Genomic DNA, 19,352 nt, shown 5'->3' on the forward strand with positions numbered 1-19,352 from the left:
CAAACTCTGTTAATCAGCTTTAAAAAAAAAAATCATTAGTGAGAGTTTTGAAGAAGGTCTTTAAACCAAAAGCAAAAAAGAGAGTATAATGCAATCCAGAAACGGCCTGTGGGGCAGTGGAGTTCAGCCTCTGCCTTTGGCCTGGCAGGCCCCACCCCAGCCAGTAGGTGAGGCAGACTGTCTTGGCTCGGCACAACCGTCCAGCCTCCGATCTGGATGTGTGCTGCAGAAAAATTAGATTTGGAGGGAGGAGAACTGAGCTTTGGCTCCATCAACACTCTGCTTCAGATGCTGATGGTCACCGGGCCGGAAAAATCCAGGCCTGGGCAGAATTCGGTCAGTCAGTTTACTTTTGGCAGCTCTCATTTCTTCTTCCAGTGTCATTTCGTGGTGAGTCCACAGACTCTCACAGGGTTTAGGTGCCATCTGTCGGGGGTGTGTGTGTGTGAGAGAGAGACAGAGAGGGAGATGAACTCAGACTAATTCACACTAAAGTTTTACTGACTTACCACCAATGCCTCTTAAACATTTTTACCAAACTGCCTCTAACAGCAGGGGAGAGAGAGGGTAGATCCTGAGGACTGGGGACTCCGGCCTCTAAACCTGCTGTATCAGCAAGGTGTTAAAGTTTATATTAAAGATCCATGTGATTTTTGCATTCTCCTCCAAAATATATTCATGAAGGCAGCTTTTCTAAAAATGGAAATCATTTTATTGTTATTTTTCTGACATCAGAGTAATATATATGAATACCTAATGCAGATAATATAGGAAAAGGTATCAAGAAAAACGTAAAGTCACTTGAAGTCCTAACGGCCTGACGTGACATTTTTTACTTTCTCCCTCTACATTATTGCCTATTTATAAAACGCATTGTTTGTTCTAATATAAAATAAAGTGTTAAATTATTTGCCGATGTGTAAAAAAATGAGTATTTACCTGGTGGTGTCAGGTCCGGGCGCTGGGATGGCTCGCCTGTTTTCCAGTTTGAAAAGCAGGGCCTCGGGTGTGACCCCTCTAGGAATCATGCACATTTCAGAAGAGGAAGGAAGAGACAGCAGAAGAACTTTCTGGAAATGTGCTGGATGGGCACTTTAGGGGGAGTGAGACAGTATTCCTGCCTCTGCTCAAATTTCCCAAAGCCCCGCCGGGCCCGCAGTCCAGGGAGCAGGCAGCTATCCACGTGGGCCACGCCCAGGGGCCCCGCAGGCCTGGGAGCACTTTGCAGCGTGCTGGTTTTCTCCTGAATGACCCACCTACAAACCTAGATAATCTTCTTGGAGGGACGCCTCGCCCTCCTTCGGCAGAATGCCAAACACACCAGTTCCTAAAGAAGTGTTTTCCTTCTTTCAGGCACAAAAATTAATGAGCTGCATCTTTGGCGTGGATTAGAAAATTGCACTGCGGCGTTGGCAGGGCTTACGCCGGCACCAGAACTTTAAAGCCTCGCGTTGAGGGCTACGAGGAACAAAGGTGAGGCTGACAGGCCTGGCTTCCTTGCTCACGGTGGGGAAAAGAAGGAGGGAGAGGAGACAGGAACAAGCACCGGGTGAGGAGAAGTGTGTCCCGTCGGAGGAGGTACTTTCGGAGCCGTCCGTCTCTGCGGGCAGCACAATGCCCTCCTTGTTTCCCGTGTCCTCATGACACAGCGGCTGACTGGGAGCCTCACCCGGCGCAGGGTCGGTGGCAAGTGTTCAGCCCTGTGTTCACGGGCACTCTTGGGCAGATTCCTTCAGCCACTGGGGTGGGTTCCCACTCTCAGCAGAGGTGGGAACCAGCTCAGTTTGCCTCACAGTCTCTCGTTTTTTGAAAACAGTTGGCAGACTGAACTGAATAAATACAACGTGTCATCTAGTGATCCGTAAGTATTTGTTCACACAGTCAGTCAGTGACTTTTGAGCACCTACTGTGCTCCGGGGGCTGGAGATCCAGCGGTGAACAGAACAGACATAGACCCTCTACACAAGTGGGTTTGGGATGGGAGGTGGGCGATCAGCATTAAACAAACAAACAAAATAATTTCAGGTACTAATAAAACAAAGTGATGAGATAGAAAATGATAGCGGGGAGGAAGCTATTTTAGGATGCTTAGGTAAGGCCTCAAGTGACATTACGACTGAAATCTGAATCACCTGAAGGAAGATGGGGACATGAAAGTCGAGGCAGAGGGAACAGCATGTGCAAAGGTCCTGAGGTGGGAACATGTTTGACAATTCCAGGGAACTGCGTGAAAGCTGGTGAGGAAGTAGTGGTAATGAGCATGTGTTGTAAGCAACATCACATCTAACGTTGTAGAGTGTGTTACAGTTTGCAGAGGGCTTTGAACATAAACTATCTCAATTCTATCATCCAATAGCCCTATTATATAGAGAAGGAAACAAGCTCAGGAGGTAACTTCCTCAAGGTCACAAAACTAGGAGGTGGTGGGACAGGAACTCTGACCAAGGATTCTGTTTGCACAACTCCAGAGGGTGCTATCCATGCCGCAGGGGGTGCCATTTGTATCATTGCTTGGAGTTTGTGCAGTGCACAGCCTGTGCCACTGTACACAGTGACCCTGTGGCAGCTTGGGTCTATTTTCTCCAAATTTCTGTGCTTTATATGTTCTAGGAGATGTTGGGAATACAAAGAATAAAGATATTATTCTGGCTCTTGGTAAGCACATGATGTGGTTAAAGAGAAACAATATATGAAAAGATGGTGGCCGATATAAGACACTATTTGTTTCCAGCAAGGACATTATGGATAACTTAGTAGAGGCCATGAGATTTGAGCCTGGCTTGAAGATTTAGTTTGGTGGATGTACAGGAAAAAAGTCTATAGGACTTAATCACACAAACATGCACTAAAAACCTCGTGTGTTGTAGACCACCATAAGCACTTGCTTCCAGCAGCTTGTGATTTTTTAAAAAATGAACATTTATTATTCTATCATATAAAAAATAGAACCATACAGGTAAAATTTTGGCAAATCTAACAAGAGAAAAAAAATCATCTATAGTTTCCTTCATGAAGCACAACCACTTTTCGCATCTTAGTGTATTTCCTTCTAGGTTTTTCCCCCTAGGCAAGCACTAAGTGGGAGTGTGTGCGTGCATGTGAATGTGTGTATATGAATTATACATCGTGTATACACATACACACACATATTCTCACCTCTTTTGAGGTATAATTCACATGCTTTAATAATTTTATTTATTTTTTCCCCCAAAGCCCCAGTAGATAGTTGTATGTCATAGCTGCACATCCTTCTAGTTGCTGTATGTGGGACGTGGCCTCAGCATGGCTGGAGAAGCGGTGCATCGGTGCGCGCCCAGGATCCGAACCCGGGCCGCCAGCAGCGGAGCGCGCACACTTAACCGCTAAGCAACGCGGCTGGCCCTCACATGCTTTAAAATTCACACATTTTAAGTGTGTAGGTAGACGAGTTTTGACAAACATGTACTCCTGAGTGACCACCACTGTGATAAAGATCTGGAACATTTCCTTTACACCACAGAGTTCCTCTGTGCCCTTTGGCCCATTTCCCCGGCCCCCTCCTCCAGGCCATCCCTGAACTCACACCTGCAGCTTAGACTAGTTTTGTCTGTTCCAGATCTTCGTATAAATGGAATCAAGTGTGTACGCCTTTGTGTCTGGCCTCTGTCGCTCAGTATGTTTTTCAGGTTTATTGTGTTATCGTGTATGTACCAATAGTGTGTTTCTGTTCCTTGCTGGTTAATATTCCGTTATAAGAATGTACAAGAAGGGGCCAGCCCTGTGGTGTAGCGGTTAAGTGCGTGCGCTCCGATGCTGGCGGCCTGGGTTCGGATCCCGGGCGCGCACCGACACACTGCTTGTCAGGCCATGCTGTGGTGGCGTCCCATATAAAGTGGAGGAAGATGGGCATAGATGTTAGCCCAGGGCCAGTCTTCCTCAGCAAAAAGAGGAGGATTGGCATGGATGTTAGCTCAGGGCTGATCTTCCTCACACACATAAAAAAAAACAGAATGTACAAGAATTTGTCTATTTGTTCACCTGTGACGGACACTCGGGTTGTTTCAGGCTTGGGGATGTCATGAATAAAGCAGCCGTGGACATCCTTGTACAGGATGTTTTCATTTCCCGTGGGCAAATACTGGGGAGTGGAATTACTGGGTCGTAGAGTAGATCTGTATGTTTAATTTTACAGAAAACGACCCAACGGTTTTCCTGAGCGGTTGTGCCGTTTTACAACGTGCAGTTCATTTACTCCTCGTCCTTGCCGACACTTAGTGCGGCTGCTCTTTCTGGTTTAGCTGTTCTCAGGAGTGTGTGGCGGTTTTAATTTGCATTCCTCTGACCACTAGTGATGTTGAGCAGTTTTTCACAGGCAAGCGTTTTCATAGTTGTAATTCTCTGTATTCTCTGCTTTTCAAATGTACATTTAATGTTACCATTCTTCTCTGTTACCCCATAGTCTTCATGACCATTATATCCTAATATTCTAAAAGGGAATTCTCTATGATTTAATCATTCCTCTATTAGACATTTAAATTATTTCCAATTTCCCACATTTCTAAATAACACTGAGATTAGTGTGTGAGTGTATATATTTCCCCACCATATTTTAGGTTATTTCCTTTATATTAATCACAAAAATAAAATGATAGGATCAAAGGCATTTTTGTGGCTTTGGGAGTGAAAAACACGAGGTGAACCTTGAGACCGCTGGTCTTCAAAGGCACAACAGCTAAGCCCCCTTTTCATCTCTTCGCTCTGTGCTGAGGTCTGGGAATCGAGCCCCTTTCAGGAATGTGATCCTTTTCTCTAGAGGCTGAGCTAATGGCCGCGTGATAACCAATTATTTCGTGAGTCCTGGGTCAAGCTGAAAAGGTCAACACTGTTATTGACACAATGCTCCGGTCCTAGAGGCTTCGTTCTCCTCTCGGCAAGTTGAAACATGGGGAAAGAACTCTGGGGGCTGTACCCTAAGAATGACCTGCGAAGGCGCCCCGCCAAGCAGTAACTGGGTCCATTCGCTGCCAGTTCCCGCATTTCTGTAGAGGACGTGCCTGACTGAAGCGGGGCGGGAACCCGGCGAGCCTCTTCATGCCATGCACAGTGTTTTCATTTGGATTCTATGTTTGTGGGGGGACTCTGGGGAGACTGAGGAGGAGGAGGAGGGTGTGGGAGGAGTCGGGAGACTGAGGCCCACTGCAGAGGCGACGGAGGAGCTGGATTAAGCCGCCACAGTGCAGGCGTGAGGCTGGCATAGCCGTGGCAGGGGGGTGGGCACCTGGGAAAGCACATTAATCCTATCAGGCCGGCGGAGAAGCTTGTCAGTGCCTCCTCAAGCATCCCATAGCCCCCCAAACCTAACAAGAGCCGTATTTTCTCTGGTGCCAGGTGCACCTCCGTATTCCTAGTTCAGGAGGAATTGTCCCAGGAGGTGGTAAGCAGGAGGAATTTGCATAGCAAATCAGTCCCCTGCGGGTACCGTATTCAGGCCTCCCTGTATGGAAGGAAAGGCCTTTGGGCCAGGTTGCCAGGCCCTTTCGCCCCGCTGGCCTCCCCCTGAGAGTATCAGCTGAGCTCCCGCACTTCCTCAAGGTGCCCTTGATGACGTTCCAAAGGGCAACCAGCAGAACGCCTCCATCTGGCCCAAGACCCGACACTCAGCAGCGATTCCTGATTGCTCTAAGCCACATTACATGTCTTTCCCCCTAAATGTGAAGCCATCAAGGCCAAGAACCATTCCTTATTCGTGAGGTCTTGGGTAGGGATCCCCCAGAAGCAGACTCTGAAATGAGAATTCAAGCGCAAGTCATTTATTTAGGGGGTGATCCCAGGAAAATCCAGTAGCGGAGTGAGGACATGAGCCAGGAGAGGGAGGGCAGCGAGATAGAGTGTCTTTTCAAGCCATTTACCACTGTGGGCAAGGAGGCTCAGTCCTGTGAGGGCCTCTGGGAGATGGTACGGAGCACGCCTCCACATTACCACACTTGGGCAGGAGGGAGCTGGGGTATTTATCACCAACCACTCACAGTCTTGATTGAGGATGTTCCTGGGGAGACTTCAATTCCTGGCCTTGCCTCTGCACTGCCTACAGGCAGGGTGGGCTCCAGCAGCTGGAAAAAGCCCCCAAGCACAGAGTCACAGATGCTGGCAGCTGGAAGCCAGGCTACCTTTGTGCACTGAATTGGTAAAGCCAATAGCCTATGGGCAGGGCACAGACAACGTCCACTGTGCCTCCCCAACACTGCTCAGTACTGGCAACACACAGATCCTCCATAAAGCAGACTGCTTGACCCCAGAGGGCTCAGCTAGCTTTGGACCCAAAGCTATAGCTCCTGTTTGTTCTCCAGCAATCCCTGAATACTGCCGTTAGCCAGCAGCGCTATTTTAGGATCAAACCCAGGAGACCAGCGCCCCTTACATTTTTGAGCATTGGTTCTCAAAGTGTAGTCTCTGGACCGGGCGTGGCACCTGGGAACTTGTTAAAAATGCAAATTGTTGGGTCTTACCCTAGACCTACTAAATCAGGAACTCTGAGGCCCAGCAATCTGCTTTTTTTTTTTTTGGTGAGGAAGATTGGCCCTGAGCTAACATCTGTTGCCAATCCTCCTTTTCTGGCTTGAGGAAGATTGTTGCTGAGCTAACATCCGTGCGCATCTTCCCCTATTTTGTATGTGGTATGCAGCCACAGCATGGCCTGATGAGTGGTGTGTAGGTCCATGCCCAGGATCTGAACCTGAGAACCCCGGGCCGCCGAAGCGGAGCGCGCAAACTTAACCACTACACCACCAGGCCGGCCCCACCAGCAATGTGTATTTTAACAAGCCCTCCAGGGGATGCGAAGGTACCCTAAAGTTGGAGAAGCACTGTTTTAGACTCGCAAATTTAGAACAGTCTCCAAGGCAAGGCCATTGCTCTGTGGTTAGAATGCTTCCACTCCCCACCTCAAGCACTAGAGGAGAAAGGAAATGGAACCTCTACAAACCTTCTAGACTTTGGCCCCTTGTGTGGGTTTTTCTTTTCTCTTTGGGCTTATTAAATACCAGTTGTACCTAATTACCTGCAGAGGACAGCAGCGAAGGTGTATATACTACACAAGGTAACCTCAAACACAGCCGTGCTGGATCTGACTCCAGAGGCGGGGGTGGAGGGGGGGAGCTTTACATTCCTGTTTGTTTTCCTGAGCTAATATTTAAATTCTTTTGCTTGCCCTCTGAACACACCAGGTGGGCAGTAGGGGAAAAGTCAGAGGTCTACCCTGGACTTTTAAATCAATCATGGAAAATGTGCAAAGGGAATAATTGAGGGTTGAGGGTAGCCCCTTAAGTCAATTGTGTGGGAAACTATACGAGATGAGCTAGGTTTAATTGCACTGACCTGGGCCATGCCGGGAGGAGCACAGCCTTGGGGTGTTTCCTAAGCTGTCTCCCAGGCTGACGGTCCCTAGCAGGGCAGACACCCCTCATTGCCGCTCCAGCAGTGCCAGCCAGGATCAGCACCCAGACGTGTTCACTCCTTCAGGAGGGGCTCCCTGTCCCCTAACACCAGTGACAGCAGTCCTTGTGGGGGCCAGCCCAGTGGTGTGACATCACAATGTAGCCCATTTAGGATCTTGGGACTGGCTGGACCCAGGGCCCAGGATATAAGGTTAACCTCCCAGGGCTGGCCCTCACCAACAGGGCCACAGCAGCCGAGACAAGCGCTGACCTCCCAGGCACTCGGGGTGAGTATCGGACTTCCCGAGAACCATGGGAAGCAATGCAGCCAATGGCCCAGCACTTTGGGGTCTCATGCTCACAACAGCATCACCCAGTCTGGCGGCCAGGAGTGTGCCAGGACAAGCCAGAGCCCTTCCTGGGGAAGCTGGCTCACGTGATGCAGGCACCCCTCTTCTGACCTCTTCCTTTTGGGTTACTGTCTCCAGGAACTGATATTCTCATCACCTCCAAGGCCTGGTTTGCCACCTGTCCCAGCTCCCTGGGCAAAGGCCAACTATGTGCTTGATAGAGGCTCCAGGGCGGGGAGGCCAGGCTCGCAGATGGCAAATCTACTGAAGCATCACTCCAAGTCCCCGCCAAGGACGTGGGCAGGCGTCGGCCCAATGATGCCGCTCTAGCAGTGTGAGCAGGCGTGGCCTCGTGGCCGTGTGAGGGATGCCGAAACTACCTCCCCTGTGGCCCTTCCTCCCTGTACACTTTGCCTTCTCTCTTTGGCTGATTTAAAATCCAACTCCCCATGACCCCCCAGCATATCAGATCTCTTCCTTCCCTTTGGGACAGTGAGAGACATTTGCGACCGTGATGGGAAGTGGGTAGATGAGTTAGGACGCTGGAAGAGAAGCAAGTGGTGGGGACGGGGCAGGGCCGAAAGCCGTCTCTCTGAGAGGACACTGGCTCTTCCCAGCTGGGTCGCAGCAGTTGGTTAAGGGTGGTCTGAGGCCCAAGGCCTTCTACAGCCAACAGTGGGGACCAGTGCAGGGGCACCAGAAGGCAGAGCCAGCCTCCCCCACCATCACGCGCTCCCACAGCCTGTCGGTCCACCTGCTCCGTGCATCCAGATGGGCCGTTCACCATCTGTGAGAGCAAACAGGTCTGCGCAGCCATGGCACACCTCACCCAGGGGTGGTTTTTCTGGGGCCCATGATTTTGAGCAGGCTCCTGGCGTTACCTGAGTGTGTAAGGCAGAAAGCAAGGCGGGTGGTCGGAGAAATCTTTTACCCTGTGGCTTTGCCATCCCTTCTTTGTCTTATTGTGATGGCTGACTGCCAACCTCTACTTCCCACATCGGAGTCCAAGATGTAGTGGTCTGCCGAGCCTGCTCCATCCCAGGCCCCACTGAAGGGAAGGACAGTCTATCGGCCAGAGCTAGAGGAGCCCACGGTCCTCCGCTAGCATCAGCCTTCCTTTGGAGAGGAGGGAGGGAACACACACTTATGAAGCACCTACTATGTGTCAGACCCACTGTGTGTGTTATTGCTCTTAGTTCCTCCCACCAGGAAGGTGAAATAGGTACTCATGCTCATTTTATAGATACAGAAACTGAGAACCGTGTTCTGTGCTGGCTGCCACGTTTTAAGAGGGACATTAACCTAGAATTTAGACACTCCACATACAGACAAGCGTCCCCAGCATCAGAGCGCTCTGAAAATAGAATGGGCTGTTTGTGAGGCAGTGAGCTTGCGCCTTTCGAAGCGCCCAGGCAAGCCGGTGCCCCATCAGCAGGACCAGGATCCCTGTGATCAGGAGGGAGCTGGACCAAAAGATCTTTAAAGGCTGTTCCAACTCCCAGTTTGTGGGGTCTGGGTCTCAATACCTTGTTAGTCTTCCACGTTTGAACCCAAATGGGTCAGGCCTGCCGGAGTGGCTGCGAACTTTGTTAGGAGGGGAGAGCTAGAAGGAACCATCGCAATCAGCTCCGCTGACCTGCTGGGCCCCCAAGGAGGAAACAGAAGGCCAGGCTGGTTGAGGGGGTGGTCCAGGGCCACAGAGCTAACTCACAGAATGAATATTTGTTGAAAGGAGTGATAGCAACAGGCTGGGAACCAGCCTGATGCTAATCAAGCATCCCTTAGCTCACCTCTCTTCATCTCCTAAGACTCTTTCCTATCAAGATGATGATTCGGCCAACATTTACTGAGCACCTACTGTATGCCCGGTGTGTTCACAGAGATTATTTCAGGTAATCTGTCCCTAACCCATCAGGTGGGTGTCATCGTCCCCATTCCTCAGGGGAGGACAGGTGGGTAACTCCCCAGAGGGGAGGAAACTTGTGAAGACGTCACAAACACCAAATGACAACGAAGGTCTGGGTAACTCCAAGGAGCATACGCATCTCCGCCAGCTGCCTGCCCACTGGAGCGCGGAAGCATTTTCCTCCGTGTTCCTCCTAAGACAAACTGCCGGGGCCTTGCCCAGCTCCTCAGGGGCTACCTCAGCCCTCCTCGCCTTCGTCCTCGCTCCGTTGGGCTCCCGTGGGCCTGCCTGCTTCGCCACCCGTGCGTCTCTGACGAACAAGACAGAGCGACTGTTTGCACACCAGCAGATGTTCTGCGCCAAGGAAGAAAATATGCTAATCGAAATCAGCTTCAGCTAATTGCAGCAATTTCCCTTCTGCGTGTTGCCCTGAAATAGTAGCCACGCTCTGTTCTTTTTTCACATCAGGGAGCCCCAAATTGGCAGCTAAAATGAGGTTGCAGAGAAGTCAGTTAAACAGGCCTCTTTGCTGCCAGTCGCCATGGATGAGGTCTTGAACGTGTTCTCTGGGTAGGACCCCAGTTCAGCTGTTCGTGGACTTGGCATCTTTCTCACTGTGGATAATTTGGACCCACCGTTGGGCTGGAAGAGCCTCATTTACTCCTGGGGAGAACTGGAACCTCGGGGTATTTAATGAGTACCAAGCCCAAGAGCGCACGGTCTGACCTTGAACCCGGGTTGACTTCTGATTTGTTCTCTAGCCAGCGCTGGCCCATAGAACTTTCTGGGTGGACGGAAGTGTTCTCATTGGCGCTGTCCCATACAGTAGCTATTGGGCACTGAAATGTGGCTAGCGGGACCGAGGAACTGGATTTTCAAATTTATTTAATTTTAATGTAAAATGACCTGTGTGGCTAGTGGCTGCTGAACTGGATGGCGCAGCTGCCCTCTTGACCTCACCCCCTCCCCCAGCTCTCCAGCTCCCTCAGCATTCAGACCTGCCACCTGGGCCTCGGACAAGCCAAGCGTGTTCCCTCCTCTGCATTTTTTTTTTTTTTTTTTTTTTGTGAGGAGATCAGCCCTGTGCTAACATCTGCCAATCCTCCTCTTTTTTGCTGGGGAAGACTGGCCCTGGGCTAACATCCGTGCCCATCTTCCTCCACTTTCTATGGGACACCGCCACAGCACGGCTTGACAAGCTGTGTGTCAGTGCGTGCCGGGGATCTGAACCGGCGAACCCCGGGCCACCGCAGCAGAGCGCGCACACTTAACCGCTTACGCCACCAGGCCGGCCCTCTCCTCTGCATTTTTGCACTTGCTGTTCCCTCTGCTGGTGTCCCCTTGTCCTCTGGTCATTTCATGGTCTGCCCCTCTTCCACATCAGGCCTCAGATCGAGTGTGTCTTCTGGGAGAGACCATCCCTATTGTCTAATCTTGTCCCCATCCCCACTCCGAATTGCTTCTCGTCTCTCTGAAATTATCGTGCATTTTAGTTCAGGCTGCTATAACAAAGTGCCATCCACTGGGTGGCTGATAAACAACAGAAATTGAACTCTCATGGTTCTGGAGGCCGGCAGTCTGAGATCAGGGCCCAGCATGGGCCGGTTCTGGGGAGGATCTGCTGTCGAGTTGCAGACGGCCATTGTCTCCTTGATCCTCACGGGGTAGAAAGAGAGAGAGGGCGAGCTCACTCGAGTCCCTTTTATAAGGGCACCAATCCCACTCACAAGGGCTCCACCCTAGTCACCTCATGACCTGATCACCTCCCAATGACCTCCTAGTACCATCGTGCTGGAGGTCAGGGTCTCAACATAGGAATTCAACACAAACCTTCAGGTCCCTTGCTTTGTGGTTGTGTTTTCCTGCCTATGGCCGTCTCCTTGGACAAGAACTGTAGTTCCACAAGAGCAGGGGCACTGTCTATCCTCGTCACCACTCCACTCCGGGCCTGGAAGAGCACCCGGAACAGCGCCTGTCAGGTGGAAAGCGCTCAGCAGTGTCTAGAGTGAGTGAGCACCCTACAGAAGTTCTGGGGGCTGTTCCTCAGCCTCCTCCTGTAGTGAAGAGGAAAGACAGTCACTGCCTCAGTAATCTTTTGCTATGTAACAAAATAACCCCAAAACTTAGTGGCTTAAAACAGCAGTAATTAATTATTTCCTCCGGTTCTGTGGGTCAGAAATTTGGGTGGGGCTCAGCTCCACGCGACATCAGTGGGGTCACTTACTCAGCTGCATTCAGCTGGGGGCTGGGCTGGACTAGGTGGCCCAAGAAGGCCTCCCTCACCCTTCCGGAACTCGCAGGTCCTCCGAGTGGCATCTCTGTGTGGTTAGCTTGAAGGTCTCAGGGTTGCCGGACTTTTTATATGACAGCAGAGAGAGGGAGCAGAGCTGCCGGGCCTCCTGAGCACTGGGCGCAGCACTGGCAGCCACTTGCACCACATTCTGTTGGTCCAAGCAAGTCACAGGGTGAGCCCAGATCAAAGGGGAGGGGAATTGTCCATCCTCGATGGGCAGGGCAGCAGCACATAGAGGGAGGAAGGAGTGGATGGTGGCCACCTTCGCGCAGGACCACAGTTGCTACAAGTGACCCTGTCGTGGTGCTTCTCAAGCTGGAATGTGCATCGAGACTACCTAGGGGCTTATTAAAATGCAGGTCCTGATCCAGGAGGTCTGGGGTGTGGCTGAGATTCCCAGCAAGCTCCCCGGAGGTGCCAAGACTGCGGGTCCTTGGCCACCCGGGAGTAGCAAGGCTGTGTTAGGGCGCACGCTGTCGGGGCCGGCCCTATGTTTAGGTTTGGCCTCCCAGTGCCCCAGGTACCGCCATTGGTGCATCACTCCACTGGGCTAAGCATTGCCCACTCTTGCTGGGGTCCGTGCGATCAGTCCCTTCTCCCTGGCACCCAGGCTTGTGCCCACACCACGCTGTGGAGAGCCCTCCCACTCCGCCTCCCGAGTGCTTCCCACACATTGCTGCACCAAGCTCTACAGCCGCTTCCTCCTCTAATTTAACCTTTGATGCTCGTCATGCCCCTTGTAAAAGTGGTGGGTTGGGGCTCTTTCAGTTACAGGATTAGAACCAAACTCAAAATAGTTTAAAGGAGAAGGATTGGTAGGACATGCTCTGGCTTCAGGAATGGCTGGATCCAGGCCCTCAGTGATGTTGTCAAGAAGCTATTTGTCACCATCTTCAGCTCTGCCTTCTCCTGGTATCTCCCCAAGTGGAGGAAGAGAGGACCCCTTGCTTTGCTGCCACAGCAGGATAGAGGCACCATTTCTTTCCTGGTCTTTCCAGCAAGAGTGGCAGAGTTCTCTCTGGTTGGCCCCGCTGGGGTCCATGCCCACAATGAACCCATCACTGTGGCCAGGAGGATATGTTAACTCCTGGGCCAGGCAGAGGTATGTGTACGCCCCTGGAGCCAGGTGGTGAGGCCAGCCCCACCCGAGCCACGTGGAATGAGAGCAGGAAAGGTGACTCTCCCTGGAAAACTGGAAGGAAAGAGAGCTGTTGGGAAGCCAAGAAACTACCAAAGTTGGCCACGAGAACAGATGTCCTGTGATAGCTGGGGAAGCAGAGGGCAGAGGCCTTATCAACTCCACAGCTAACCAGGCCTCCTGACCCCCTGCACAGAGTACTTTAGCACCAGAAGAGACTTGAAAATTAGCCAAGGCCCGTTCCACAGAACACTGGCCCGAGGGATGTTAACTGACCTTACTTAAAAGGCTGTGAGGTCCAGGAAGGTTAGGAGACAATGGGTTAGGCCAAGTCAGCAGTTCTGTCACTGTGCAGGACTTGTCAGGGCCTTGAATAGCTGGAGTGTACAGTGAATTGCCAAGAGTAGGGGGAAGATTAGAGGCTATTGTTCTGTTGAGCACACTTTGGGAAATTATTAACCTAACTCCACCCATCTTATAGATGAAGCAACTGAGGCCGAGAAAGGAAAAGTGACTTGGGCAAGGTCATACAACAACTTAGCACCGAGCTTACCTCCAGCTGCTGTGACGGTGACACGTGTGAGGCTGCATGGAAGCATCACCTCAGGGAGGCCCTGTCCCCCAACACTGGTCGTTTCCCTTCCCGCTGGAGGTGTGTGTTGTCCTTTCTCACAGACACCGCTGCACACGGCTCTCAGGATCCCAGGGCACGGCCTCCTTGAGGGGCCACGGTCCCCCAGACATGGCCCCCCGCTGCAGACCTGCAGGGAACTACTGAAAGTGCAGAAAGCCGAGTGGGTCTGAGCTCAGGAAAGCGCAGCCGTCCCAGCAGCCAGATGACGGCATTCTGAGGCTGAAGGACTCGAAGCTCAGCCAGACGTGAAGGAGTCAGCGACAGCCAGAGGCACCAAGAGTGCCGGGCGGTGGGGGGGCCGGAGGGGAAACGCCGCGCCTCGAGCCAAGCTTGTGCCTTCAACCTGCCGAGGTCGTGCGTCAGGGCCGTGTTGTGCTGACGGAGATGCCAGTTGTACCTCGTTGTTTGTGAGGACTTCTCTGGTCTGGGCACTTCACATGCGCTCCTTCCAAACCACTCAATGACCCACGTTTATAAAGAGAAAGGGGCCATCAGTCAGCTGGCAAAACTCACAAGTGTTAGCCAAACGTGAAGGAGCTAAGCTCTTCTCCTGGCCAAGTACACAATCTTGGATGTGTTATTAAACTCTCTAAACCTCAGTTTCTTCATCTGTTAAATGGGGCTAAAATGAGTTCCTGCCTTGTAGCTTTGTTATGAGGATTGAATAAGATGACGGCTGTGAAATAACGCACCTAGCCCATCCATAGTAAGGACTCCTTAAGTGGTGGCAGGAATGGAGAGGTGGGATCAGGTCCAGGTTCCCAGCTAGTAAGGGACAAAGCTAAGGTCCAGCACAACGGGGTCCAGCCAACCCCCCGGCTTGGCTCCTTCCTGCCCCTGCACTGCCACTAAGAGAGAAGCGGCATTCATGAGCAGACGGCGATGGCTCAGAGCCCAGAGAGGTTCAAAGGGCTTTTTTGAGCCTTCCTCTGTATAAGAGGAGGAGTGGCATATGTGTCTCTCTGGTCTCTTCAAGAAGACTCTATCCAAAGGCCAGACAGAGAAGTAGATGTTGTGAGCAGGGTGGGGTGTGTGTCCCTGACACCTCAGAGCAGAGCCAGTGGCAAGTGTGACTTAGGTGGGCATCTGCCATCAGCACTCAAAGCTACCTGGAGGGGAGAGACTGGGGATACACCCTGGCATTTTCAGCCAGGTTTGCTTGCACTGGAAGTCAAGCCTTCACCAGCAGGTGCTTCTGAGATGAAAATCCCAGCATGGATTTAAGGCAAGGTGCTGGCCACTGAATGAGAAGATGGAAGTAGAGGCAAGAGTGATGGTTTCCCGCTTGTGGATGTGTTTCCTGAGGAAAGTCAGAACAGTCCCCAGGAAGCCTCAACCAAGGTTGAAGATGAGAATCACTTACCCAAGATGAAGATTTCCTAAGAGTTGAAACTTGACAGCAGAGGTTCCTAATCTAGGGTCCCTGATCCACAACCCCCTGAAATTTGATGTCCAATTTTATTTATATGTGCAAATTGGGTGTTTTTCTGGAAGGAAAATCTACAGCAGGGGAGGCAAACTGGTGGCATGGCTTTGTTTTGTTGGTCCACATCATGTTACAGATATTTGAATTATTGTCCAACATTTAAAAATTGGGAACTTGCACATAAAAATCTAAATTTTTGGCTTCTCTTGAAATAACAAGATCTGGCCACCTGCGACCCGCGTTCCTGAGAGGGAGTGACCTCCTTTAGGTGGGTGTGGGACCCCCGGCAACCACAGTCCACACCACCTTGTGACCTCCCTGATGAATGCCACATGTCAGTCCACCTTTATCATTGCCCTTGCACTGTATTTCCTCACTGATTTGGTTTTTTTCACTTGTCTGGATCCTCAGGATTTTGCCTCTGTAACCCCTAATCTGAACTTCTTTTTCTCCCTAAAGCTCCAGTACATAGTTGTATATCCTAGTTGTAAGTCTTTCTAGTTCTTCTATGTGAGCCGCCGCCACAGCATGGCAACTGACAGACGGGTGGTGTGGTTCCGCAACCGGGAAACAAACCTGGGCCACCAAAGCGGTGAGAGCACTGAACTTTAACGAGTAGGCCATCGGGCTGGCTCTTGAACTTTTAATAGATGTTCAAAAGGGGGTCTAATTTCAAAAAGGTGATTGAAACTAAGATCCCTTCCAGCCTAAACTCTTCCTTGACAATCTAGTGATGAGATTGACCCTTAGTAGGAGCAGAACACGGCCCTGCCCAGGCCAGGGAATGCAGAATCTCTTCCCCTAAGGAATGTGGTTGTGCTCTGTGTCCAGCTGTGTGTTTGCAAATGGGCAGGGTTATCTTTTTTTGTGTGTGTGAAGAAGATTAGCCCTGAGCTAACATCTGTTGCCAATCCTACTCTTTTTGCTGAGGAAGATTGGCCCTGGGCTAACATCCGTGCCCATCTTCCTCTACGTTTTGTATGTGGGAGGCCGCCACAGCATGGCTTGATAAGCAATGCGTAGCTCCAGGCCCAGGATCCAAACCCATGAACCCTGGCCGCCAAAGTGGAGAGCACGAACTTAACCGCTACGCCATGGGGCCGGCCCCCAGGGTTGTCTTTTGATGGCTACAAAATGCCAAAAGGGCTCCAGAAATTACCGAAACTCCAGCGTATGGTCTCTGCCAGAGTCCTATGTGCAATACAAATAGTTCATTTTCTGCTCAGATGATAATGCAATAAATGAAATCAATGGCAATATTTGGGAAATTCTTTTTTTAAAGCCTTGAGAACCTGGCTTTTGAATGGAGACAAATCAGAAAGAAAAGAACAGAACTCTCTGGCTGAGACCTCCTTTCTGAAGCCAGAGCCAACAAGGCTATGAGTTTTTTTTGTGAGGAGATCAGCCCTGTGCTAACATCTGCCAATCCTCCTCTTTTTTTGCTGAGGAAAACTGGCCCTGGGCTAACATCCGTGCCCATCTTCCTCCACTTTATATGGGACGCCGCCACAGCATGGCTTGACAAGCGGTGCGTTGGTGCGTGCTGGGATCCGAATCTGCAAACCCTGGGCCACCACAGTGGAGCACGCGCACTTAACCTCTTGCGCCACCAGCTATGAGTGGCCCCAGCTATGAGTTTTTTGAGTCTTAAGTAAGTCTCTTGCATTTGGGAATACTGGGCAAGTCACTTAGAGCCAATTTCTGAACTGAGACTGACAGATGCATAGACGCATACTCTCACAGGCAGAGACATGAGGAACTGTAGGGTCCTTAGAAGGTACTGGAGCCGCCATGCTGAGGACCAGCAGACAGAGGCAGGTGCACACAATGTGAGAGCCGAAGCGATAAAGGAGAGTCGAACCTTGGACTAGGCACTATGTCTGCCAGAGAACAAGTCAGAGACACACACAGCATACGGGCCTACGGGCCTTACGCCCCCTCTTAGAGCGGAGTGAATGCGATGCGTAAAACTCTGCCCAATTGCAGACTCCCACCTGTGCCACGACGTGTCCTCTTGCTGTCCCACAGTCCGGTGCTGCAGCCCCAGTCTGCATTTGCACCCAAGTAGAAGAACTCAGTCCAGAGCGTGGGGCTGGCAGTGCTCGGGTCAGTTCCTGTTCTTATCTGTAGAATGGGGATAGTCCTGGAACCCACCTCCTCACACAGATGGGTAGATTGAGGCATTCATGAGAAGAGCTTCCTGCAGTGCCTGAGGAATAGGTTAGGCGCTAATTGTTATCTTAGGTTGGGTTTCCCAGTCACCAACCCTGAGAATCGAATCTAAGTGCAAGTAGTAAATTTGGGAGAGGGTCCAGGTCACACAGGTAGTGGACTGAGGGAGTGAGGCAGGGAAGGGAGCGCGGCCGCTAACTGGGTTCCTGAGCAGGATACTGCCATGTGCAATCGAGGCTCAGTCCCTCTGGGGATGTCTGGAAGGGGACATGGAACACGCCTCAGAATTGTCCCACTTGAGGATGCAGAGACTGGGTGTTCATCCCACCAGCTCGCACCCATCAGCTGAGGCTGTTCCCAGGGGCGTCTCGTCCCCACACTCCAGCCCTGCCCACTTGCAGGGCAGAGAGCCACAGGTGCTTGCCCCCGAGGATGTGGCAGGCAGGGACGGCGTCAGCTAAAATTGCATTTGTTGTTCCTTTGATTCCAATCCTGGAGAGGAAAGAGCGTGGGCTTTAGAGCCACCCAGACCTGAGCTTATGTCCCATCACTGCATTTTACTAGATGTGTCACCCTCTTTGCCCCGCTGGGTCTTAGTTTCTCCATCTCTCAAAATAGAAACAATTCTCCAGTACTGCCGAATAAACTTTGAGGATTAAGTATGATGATGGCCACAGAGAGAGGCATGTAGTAGGTGCTCGACAAACGTGAGCCCCCACCGGTCCCGTTTCTCCCACTTGCCTGCAATCCTTATTCTGTTCTAGTCCCAGGGTGAGCCCCAGCTAGCACCAGGCGTTCTTTCCAGATGAGCAGGAACACGCTGACATCCAAACTGGTGTTTGCCTCTGAGGCGATTTCTGAGTGACGTGACGTGTCGTCCTCCCGCAATTATCTCCCTAGCTATGTATTATCATGCTGTTTCCCTTTTAGCTTCGAGCTTCGAGAGTCTGTGGCTTTCGTTAGATCCAGGGAGGGAGGCATAAGTGGCTGGCCTGAAAGAGACCAAGCCAGGAGAGAAATCCCAACAGGAAGAATTTCTGACCCTGCAGCTCACCTGGCACCCCAGGGTCCGGAGTGTGGGGGGATCTAGAGGCTTGGGCTGAGTCAGCTGGTGTGGAAGAGGGCTGCCGGAAAAAATACAGGATGCCCAGTTACATTTGAATTTCAGGTAAACAACGAATAACTTCTTTAGTATCAAAATGTCTTGTGAAATTCTTGGGTCGTACTTATATTCATAAGTTATTCATTGTTTATCTGAAATTCAAATTTATCTGGACATCTTCTATTTTTATTTCCTACATCTGGCCACACTAGTCTGGGGGAACAAACCCTCATGGGAGGTTTGGGTTAGAGACCAGCCCAGCAGCCACCCAGAGGGCCCTGCAGGCAAAGGGGAGCGGAGAACAGCCACCTGCCCCCAGACTGCATCTCCGGGGGCCTTACTCCAGGGCCCATAAACCCCTCATTAAAGTCATCATTGCCTTAACACATTGCTAACTATACAGTGGAGTCAGTCACAAATCCATTCGCACTACACTTAGATGTGCGAAGAAAATGCATTTTTTTTTTTTTTTTTTTTTTGGTGAGGAAGGTTGGCCTTGAGCTAACATTCCTTGCCGATCTTCCTCTTTTTTGCTGAGGAAGATTAGCCCTGAGCTAACATCTGTGCCCACCTTCCTCCATATTGGATATGAGACGCCACTACAGCATGCCTTGATGAGCAGTGTGTAGGTCCACGCCTGGGATTCAAACCTGCAAACCCTGGGCCGCTGAAGCGGAGGGCGTGAACTTAATCACTACGCCACTGGGCCAGCCAGAAAATGCACTTCTTTATTCTTGGGCACCACCAACTGATGCGGTACCAGGAGACGTAGACTAGTCAGCAGGGTGTTGTGTCTTAGGTGGGTTCCGGGAAGCAGAACTGAGACTGGGATTCAGGAGCACATGGCCCAGTGAGGGGGTTGGGGAGGAGGGAAGCAGGCGGAAGGAGCTGGGCAAGGCTGCTGCTGGCTGGAATCAGC

The 19,352-nt window shown here is 51.2% G+C and overlaps 1 protein-coding gene across 1 annotated transcript in view; it reads left to right on the forward strand.

Annotated features, from left to right (window-relative positions):
• Window positions 1-1,337: 1,337 nt before the first annotated feature.
• The window catches only part of BANF2 (BANF family member 2), a 38,600-nt gene continuing 20,585 nt past the window's right edge, over window positions 1,338-19,352 (forward strand). The window contains exon 1 of the mRNA XM_058563274.1: window positions 1,338-1,473. The gene's annotated coding sequence lies outside the window, so the exon portion shown is untranslated. The remainder of the gene's footprint in view (window positions 1,474-19,352) is intronic.

The sequence above is a fragment of the Diceros bicornis genome, chromosome 19 (assembly GCF_020826845.1).
Source record: "Diceros bicornis minor isolate mBicDic1 chromosome 19, mDicBic1.mat.cur, whole genome shotgun sequence".
Classification (NCBI taxonomy): domain Eukaryota; kingdom Metazoa; phylum Chordata; class Mammalia; order Perissodactyla; family Rhinocerotidae; genus Diceros; species Diceros bicornis.